This window comes from Carya illinoinensis, chromosome 2, assembly GCF_018687715.1.
Source record: "Carya illinoinensis cultivar Pawnee chromosome 2, C.illinoinensisPawnee_v1, whole genome shotgun sequence".
NCBI lineage: Eukaryota > Viridiplantae > Streptophyta > Magnoliopsida > Fagales > Juglandaceae > Carya > Carya illinoinensis.
Genome location: NC_056753.1, coordinates 34729868 through 34739884, shown reverse-complemented (window position 1 = coordinate 34739884; position 10017 = coordinate 34729868). Strand labels below are relative to the sequence as shown.

The 10017-nt window shown below is 32.9% G+C and overlaps 1 pseudogene; it reads right to left on the bottom strand.

The window, feature by feature from the left end:
• Positions 1-217: 217 nt before the first annotated feature.
• LOC122301285 lies at positions 218-8304 on the bottom strand (annotated as a pseudogene).
• Between the last annotated feature and the right edge of the window lie 1713 nt (positions 8305-10017).

The following is a 10017-nucleotide window of genomic DNA, read 5'->3' as shown; positions in this document are numbered from 1 at the left end:
CACCCTCAACCTGTAAGAATGATATGCTAAATACATTATTAGTAGTACATATTGAAATAACAGACTCTATGCCACCTTTTCACAAACATAATGAAGGCACTCGACATGACACTACAGCAAACAATGGAGGACAATTACAGAGTGATCATGATTTACAACAAAAGGGTACCACGGGTACCACTCAATAGCAGAGCACAGCACAATCGAGTACAAGTTCTAAAAGTTAACAGTAGACAAATTTGTTATTGATGTTACGGTGATTTGTAACCAACTCAATTGTTTTTATTCCTTTACATCATGTATAAATACCAACAGCTGTAGACAAACAAATACATTGAAAAACAGAGTTTTCAGCAACGTATTCTATTTTTTCAACAGTACACACATACCAAGTTAATTAATCCCAAAAGGGGAAAAAAAATACAATGTTTTGACTGCAGTGAACAAACCACATAAACTTCTCAACAATTAAAATTATAAACTCAATTTCCTTTCTCCTATAAGTAATCCTTTTTTTGCTTTAGAAGGCTACAAAAGCAACATATCTTTTGTCTAGTTAACACTCAATTTCCTTTGCTGCTCTTTCACTTCTTTTCCAGTCCAACGAGAGTCCAAACTTCCAGATTTCTTCATGGTTTTCTTGTTTTCTTTTCCATGGAAGCTGCAGGTCAGAGAAGCCACACAAAATCACACAAACAATGGGCAACAGAAATCCAAAATAGAACAGAAAATTGAAACAGACCAGCAAAAACTGTAACAGACAGCAGCAAGTTCTTTTCTCTCTCTGGTTCTTCAAGTTTTCAACCATTTTTTCTTGATTTCTTAATGAATTATAGCTATAAAACATCCAGAAATGATCGCTAATGGATGTAGCAATATCAAGTATTTGGAGTGTTGGAGTAGCTATCATTACTTCAAACCTAATAAACCAACTATACTCAAGCATGCCTTTAAGAGAAACGAACAAAATCAAGTACTGGTAGAACCACACAAGTGAAAGTTACATTGATGATTGTCCAGCTAAGGGCAGACATACAAAAGATTATCCAGGACTAAAGGTAATAGCCTATGGCAACGGTTGGATATATGAAAGTTTGGAAAATAATAGACATTTGACATTTTTACAACCATTCGTACAACTATGTTTTAAATTGAAAGCATTTTTGTAAAGTAACTTATATAACGATGTGTGTATAAGCCAAACTTGCAGAATCTATTAAAGGATACCAACAGGCAGATGGGAATCCCAGACCTGTATAGGGCGTCCCCATCACAAGGCCTCGTCACTTGAGGCAACCCTTAGGGACTGAAGGTCAATGGCATGTTAAAAGGCATAGATTAAGGTTCATTACAACATCCATGATTATCCTTAAAAACATCAACAATTTAAAATTTTCAAAATCACAAGTAGTGACATCATAGAGGTATTAATTACTTCTTAATCACAAAACTGAGTGGTATCTGCATTGAAGAATTTTTTGGAAAAGGCAGGTGATAGTAGAAAAAATCACGTTTGTTATTTCTCTATCTAGTTTTTGCAAAGCACCACCACCAGAACCATGTACAAGGCCCTGTGCTGTCTTCAATCATTAAAATAGGATTTTTTTTTTTTTTTTTGTTATTCTTGATGAGTTTCAATTAACAAGTAGATGATTTTACTGGATACAAACAAAAAAATAGTACCCAGTGTTATTGTCTAAATACCAACTCATCACCTGAGTTCAACATAGCTGCAACCAAAGCATGAACAGCTGCAACCCATCACTTGATCACGTCCACAAACAATTAATTACACTGCATGTACATGTTTCTAAGGAAATTATCCCCCAAAACATGAAACCAAGTATTCCCAAGTACAATCACAGTAAGCTAAGTTACAAGCACAGGAGTGTGCCTGCCTGTGAGCAAAGAAAAAATGACAAAGTTCGTGTTAATCCTACCAAATGTTTGCTACTAACCAAAGCCCAAGATATATGTACCTGCGTGTGCTTGATTCTTTAGATGTCCGTTAACAGTCTGATTGTCCAAAGGAAAATTGCAGTTTCTACTTGAACCAATCACAAAGGTCTGTGTGTTGATGGGAACATTTTGATTCTGCAGCATATAAAGGAAACACTTAACACAGAAAAAGTTAAACTGAATTTCCAATTCATTTCAAACCCAAAATATGTATGAGTGTGCCTTATCCGATCATTGAACTGAAAATATAAGATTGCTATACCCAAAAAATGCAGCTAACCAAAAGAAATGCTTTAATTGAAGCTTTACTTACTAATTCAACTACACAGTATAGTTAATAAGCACTCAAAAAAAATAAAAATAAAATCAAACTTAGCAGACTGTGATAGAAGCATGCACCACAAAAACCATAAAAATTTCTTAACTGTCAACATAATATAACCCATTCCGAAACTGTCATAAATACAAAAACCATAAATTCATAATATAAGATGAACAACCAGAAGCCATTTTTAAATCATATGTAAAAAAAAAAAAATTTAGAATCCTTGTTCTGCCATTTTCCAACCAAAAAGAAACAATTTTATCCCAAAAAGTAAAGAGCAAGAAAATAAAAATAGTAGTTAAACCACACTAATTGATATGTATGATGCTTATTGCATCAATTCACAAAAGAACTCGAAGAACATGATATAAAATAAATGATACCAACAAGAAGATAGGAACCCAACAATACAAACCGACCTTAATATATTAATAACAAAATATACAAATCCAAAAAACAAAATCAATAAGAAAATATACAAATCCAAAGCGAGAAAAAAAAATCTGAAAAACATACAAACCTCAAAATACTATCAACTCCAAACCAAAAAGTGCAGATTCCTTACCAAAAAGTGCAAATTCCCAGCAAGAAACAAACCAAAAAATCAGACTAACTAAACGGAAAAAAAACAATGACATGAAAAAAAAAAAAAAAAAGCATCATCAACCCCAAACCATACAATGCAAACTACTTTTGTGCTGTATTTTCTTGAACAAAAGTATTATACAGAATTCTCCATTAAAAGAACCTTTCAATTTTTGGAATAAAATAAAATAACAAAATAAGAAAAGAAAAATATTGAACTTTTTTTTTTCTTATTTGATTTTACTACTACTTTCATACTGTTGATGAGGATAAAAATAAATAAATAAATTTAACCTCAACAAAATTTAACTCATTGCTAAACTGTCATAAATACAAAAGAGTCATTGTACGTAAAGTCCTCTTAGAGGACTCTTTTGCAGTTTTAACGCATGCAGTTACCAAGTTGTCAACAATTTTATCACTGAATTGACTAAATTATTCTTGTTTCCAAAACCTACCTAAACGCAGAAACTTCAAAATCGAAGGAAATAGCTTCATTGGATCTGGGTCATCTCTCCTTTGTCTCTTTATCTGGACAAGACTATATATGCCAATAGCAAACAAAATGCATTCCATTATTGCACTTATTTCCCATCTTAAACCATATGCAAAAATAATAAATAAATAAATAGAATCCTTTTTCTGCCATTTTCCAACCAAAAAGAAAAAAATTTTAGCCAAAAGTAAAGAGCAAGAAAATAAAAATAGTAGTTGAGCCTCAATAATTGATATCTACTATGCTTAATGTATCAATTCACAAACGAATTCCAAGAACATGAAATAAAGGATACTAACAACGATATAGGGACCCAACAATCTACAAATCGAGCTAAATATATTAATAACAAAATATACAAATTCAAAAAACAGAATGAATAAGAAAATATACAAATCCAAACCGAAAAAAAAAATCTAAAAGACATACAAACCTCAAAGCACCATCAACTCCAAACCAAGAAGTGCAGATTCTCTCCCAAAAAGTGAAAATTCACTACAAGAAAGAAACCAAACAATCAGACTAACTAACGGGAAAAAAAACTGATGACATGAAAAAAAAAAAAACAAAAGGCATCATCAACCCCAAACCACACAGTACCAACTACTTTTGTGTATTTTCTTGAACAAAAGTACTGTACAGAATTCTCCATTAAAACAATATTCAATTTTTGGTATAAAATAAAATAACAATAGCAGAATATTTAACTTGTTTTCTCTTCTTATTCCATTTTACTACTTTCATACTGTTCAAGAGAATAAAATTAAAAAAAAAAAAAATTTAACCTCAACATAATTTAACCCATTGCTAAACTGTTATAAATACAAAAACCATAAACTTATAATATAAGATGAACAACCAGAAGCCACCTTTAAATCATATGTAAAAAAAAAAAATAGAATCCTGGTTCTGCCATTTTCCAATAAAAAAGAACCAATTTTGAGCCAAAAAGTAAAGAGCAAGAAGATAAAAATAGTAGTTGAATCACACTAATTGATATCTACGATGCTTATTGTATCAATTCACAAAGGAATTCCAAGAACATGATATAAAGGATACCAACAACCAGATAGGATCCCAACAATATACAAACTGAGCTAAATATATAAATAAAAAAATATACAAATCCAAAAAATAGAATCAATAAGAAAATATACAAAATCCAAACTAAGAAATATCCGAAAGACATACAAATCTAAAAGCACCATCAACTCCAAACCAAAAGGTGCACATTCCCGGGCAAGAAACAAACCAAAAAATCAGATTAACTAAAGGAAAAAAAAACGATGACATGCAAAAAAAAAAAAAAAAAACCTCAAAGCATCATCAACCCAAACCAAACAGTGCAAGTTACTTTTGTGCTATATTTTCTTGAACAAAAATACTTTATAGAATTCTCCATTAAAAGAACTTTTCAATTTTAATTTTGCATAAAATAAAATAACAAAATAACAATAGCAAAATACTTAACTTTTTTTCATTTATTATTCCAGTTTACTAATTTGATACTGTTCACAAGAGTAAAATTTCTAGCAAAAAAATTTTAACCTCAACATAATTTAACTGCGAAAAATCTAAAAGACATACAAACCTCAAAGCACCATCAACTCCAAACCAAAAAGTGCAGATTCCCTGTAAGAAACAAACCAATAAACCAGATTAAGTAGTTAGTTGTTAGCAAAATAAAACAAAAATAGCAAAATATTTAACTTTTTTTCTCTTCTTATTCCATTTTACTACTTTCATGCTGTTCAAGAGAATAAAATTTCTAAAAAAAAAAATTTAACCTCAACATAATTTAACCCATTGCTAAACTATTACAATAGATTTGATCTTCAGAAGTCTTCTCATACCTAAAGAGAAGATAATATATTCTCTCTATTTGTCTCTATTGCATGAGGATCCCTGAAGCACCTGAAACAGAAATCATAAAGTGGATAAAATGATTCTAATGGATTATATAGATTTGATCCAATTAAATAGGTGTTTGATTTATTAATTTATGGAAGAGCACTCCAATCTTATTTATGAAGTCAGCCCACTTGTGAAATCCTGCACTTGAATAAATTATTTAAAATCAGTTTTTTAAATAATTAATTTTAAAGAATCTGTGTGATCACTGTAATGAAGTGGCTTACATCCTAATCTAGTATTTTTAAAGAAACTGTGTGATGAAGTGGCCTTGTGATCTCAAGTAGTACTAAGTTTTTACAGCTATTTACTTTCTACATCTGAACTCAATCATGGTATGGATGAGTTTATTTGGAGATGAATGATGTCTGCCAGTTTGTAATTAAGAGACATCCTTGAATAGTACTCTTCTAAAAATTATGAGAGGCACTTAATCATTCCCAAACAAGGGTATGAAAAGCATCCTCCTTGTCCATGAGTTATAACCAGGAAATCCTCCTTGCACTCAATCTCTTCACTACATTATATCCTAGATGGTTGTTTATGGTAGTTAAAATGTGTGATTAAGAACCATCATATAAGATCTATATATAAAGGTGGAGACTAATCATTCTGGACAAAGCCAATAAATTTGAGAAAAATATTCAAAAAAATCAATAAAACCCATAGGAACAAAAGCTAAACCTACTCACAGTGCACTGTCATTGACTCTTTTATATCAAAAGACTCATTCCTCTGCTTTAGACCCAAATGTATTTAATTAATAGTTGTTTATATTGAAGACAGTTTCTAGGCAGGTTACCAAGATGTTCAAGAGTTTTATGCCACCCGTTAAAGACAACTTCTGGAACCAATTTCACATTTAATTCAGATAGAGATATCATTCCCAGCAATATGTGGGATACACTGACCAAATCAAGGATAAAGGATGTTTTATACTTACAGTGGTGAGCAAGGAGTAGCACCGCCATTTACATAATACACAAACAAGTATGAGTCATAATGCTGACTGTTGATCAAGTAGAAACCTTGCAATCTCCTTAAACACTTGAATGACATTTTCTCGTACAAATCTATTGCAGGATTATTGTAAGAAATGACGTGCAAGTACACTGCACGCCAAGTTGGGATACTTGAGGCATATTTTAATTTTTATGACCTTCTGAATTAATGAAGATGCTGCAAATCATCAGGAATCAGTTTTGGGGCATGTGAGGAGTTTCAGAAGTTATATCAAATGGAAACCAGACTCCTACATATGCCACAATGTCTATAGGATTCTACTACTCCCAGTGTCAGAATGTAGACTAAAGTTTAATCTGATTTCGATGAGTCATATCTGAGCATATCCACTATCTACAAGGCCAATGTTGGTCAAAATGAATTATGAGAAACAAGGAAAAACAAAGACTAAAACATCATCAGCAAGAGGTTAATTTTGTTTTTTGTTTTGATTTCCCCTTTTTCCTGATAAGTTAAAAAACAATAATTGGAAAAAATTACTCTTAGATTTTTATAAAATCTTGAATAAAGAACAAACCTTTACAAGCACCATACCTTCTGTAAATGTGGTTTGCAATTAAAACACACGAACAACAATAATAATAGTAATTATCTGTCAAAAAGTCAAAATGATGCAAGATTACAAAATTCAAATGATTGTAAGCCATTTAATTTACATGGTAAACACCATGCTTGGTTAAAAGGAGGTATTTATAGAGAATCTCAACAAGGGCATTCAATCAAATCCAATAGGAATTTTTGGAATCAATAATCTCCTTACAGAATATCTCGTTGTAGCTTCTGCAAGACTAAACATGAGCCAAAGATCCAGCAATTGGGCCTGAAGAGTAGCCACAGAAAGTACTGTCTCGGGAGTCTTTTTTATATGTAAGGATATTACATTTATTTATTTATTTATTTTTTAAGCATTAGGGGCACAACCCAAGTACACAAAGGAATTTTTTTTTTTTTTTGGGTATACAAAGGGGAACGTCTATTTTAATGGGTAGGGTAGCAAGGGTTTGCAGAGTTTACAAAAGAAGCAAAGTGGGTACTGTTGTGGACCGTAGTCCATTCATGCAAAAATTTAAGTATGATTGCCTTCACTCTAGGAGCCTTCCAAATACTCTATGTTAAGCAAAAAGCAGACCTCTTCCCAATGTCTATCTCCATGTTTCAACCCACTATAGCTCCCCAAGCCACCATTAAGTCCACCACTCCAAGTGGCATCACCCATTGTATCCCAAGAAGTAAGAAGATAGCTACCCACAAGGCCCCAACCGCTTCATAGTGAAGCAACAAGAGGCCAATAATTTCCCCACACAGCTTGCACATAAAACATCAATCCATCACCATTATGTGCCTCTTCATCCATCATTAGGATATTTGTAATGACCCAAAAAAGGCTCAAGCCACATTTGGGCCTATAGTCTGAAAGGACCAGTTAGTGTTGTAATTGGAGCCCTTGGAATCATTCTCTGCTTTCCCAAAGAAGAGTGCTTTAAATCTTAGATTGTCTGAAGTTTTTCGACTGCCTCTCTAAAACCCACCAAACTCAAACTTAATATAAATTTCTGAAACTAAAAATTTCAAAGAAAAATGGAGAAATGGAACAAAGATGAAACCCCCATGAAAGGGTCCCTCACCTCCTTTGTCAATATCCACCGCGATCTTCTCGGCGTCCCGCGCTCATCCCCCCTCAGGACCAGGCCTTCAACTCCGGTAACCCTATCTTAGAGACTTACGACTTTGTTGCTATGAGGCCCTTGAACCAGGTCATCTTCGACCAGACTTCGTACGGTGGACCCATTACTACAACAAAGATGCGGCGCGGCTGGGTTTGGGGCTGGGTTTCACAGCTTCGGCGATTTAAGCGAAATGGAGGGCCGCGAGAAATGGAGGGGAGAGGGTCTGAGTTGAGAGAAAAAACGTGGGAGGCAGGCGAAGCCGAGAATGAGAGATGGATTTGTGCGGTCTAAAATTTTTCTGGTGAGAAAATATCTCTGACACGACCTTGCTAAAGACCAAAACTTCCTCGTATAAACGGATACTAAGAAAGAAAACAAGAGGTTAAATAAGTAATTATGTAATAAATACGGAAGTAAAAAGTGGAGTGAAAAATTACTGTTCTTAATACTGTAGCAAAATACAAAAAATAAAAACCGCAGAAAAAACTACTGTTCATAGCACTGTAGCAAACCGATTCCCACTTTTAATATATAAGAGATACAGTAAAAAATAGAGCAATACTCATTACTACAAAAAGAAATTAATTAAGGAAATCATTTATTGGGGGAAAAGGGATTTAGTCAAGCTGACATACATGCAAGAGATCGAATCCAAGATATTTCTAGCTAGAGTCTGAAGAATAGGGTATTGAAAAGATTGGGATATCATGTCATCAAGTTTACGAAAACTGAGAGACAAAGTGGCCTCTTAAGTTGAGAATTACTTAACGACACTGCACAAACTGGACCCCAATCACCTGCAAACTTCAGATGGGCTGTTCCCTGCACGTAGGTTGGTCAGTCTAATCAAGCGCTCCAAACTCCAAAGTATCACCCAAACATGAGGTACATTCATTTCACCTTCAATTTGGGCTCGCTTTTGCTTAATGGGGTCTTACTCACCATTTCTTCGTCATTTTTATTATTTTAATTAATATATGGTGTAAAAATAATAAATAATATATATATAGAGGTCTCATTTTATTTCTATCTTTAAATACACAAAATGATAAATAGTATATATATATAGAGGTCTCATTTTATTTTTATCTTTAATGTGTATTTAATTAGAATAATAAAAATGATAAATCACATATTGGTGTGATACAAAAATGATAAATATAATTTTTTATATATTTTTATCAAATATTTACACTGCTTAACAAGATATTTTTTCGTATATGTTTGACGCCACGGCCATGTTATCTTGTATTTTTGAGAAAATAATATATAGTAAAAAATGAAGTTGATAGGATTATAGAAAGTATCACTTTATACAAAGAGTGCAACTAGGTACGGGGCGTGGTGATTACCTTAAATTTACACCCTCCAATATATGCATGACACATGTATTTTTTAAGTGGTGTAAAATAGAAGTGTGTAAGAAATTAATTCCGTTTAGCTACTCTCCTTTCTCCCAATATTCTCTCTCTCCACTAAACTTTAGATTTTTGCGCTCTCTCTTCTCCCTCAGTCCCTCTCTCTCCCTCTGTGGACGAAGGCGAAAGTAACGATCTCCCTCCCTCAGTTGATCTCTCTCTCTGAACTATTAAACAGTCCCGTCAACTGTATATTTTTTATAACAATCCAAATACTAATTCAAAAGGTCAAATAAGGACAATTAACGATCAAGATGAATCGAAATCATGGCCTAGGTCCCCACCCATTACTTCTAGGAAAGGAGGATCTCATTTTGTTTACTGTCATAAAATAGTTCTAGCATCCAGACTGTGACGCTTCAAAATTTTATTTGGAATCGAATGAAAATTTGAAGCGTCGAGACATGTAATATAAGGTTACTTATCTCCGTTCATGATATATAAGATGCAATGTTCCAAATATGCATCTAACAATATGCAATATTCACAGTAGATAAATTTTTTCTTTAGTAATACTATGCACCAAATTGAAAATATCTCAAATACTTAAAACATACTTCATATATAAAAACCTATTGAACAACTAAGATCACAACACTAGTCCAAAATAATTATGATCCAAAAGTATTAGAG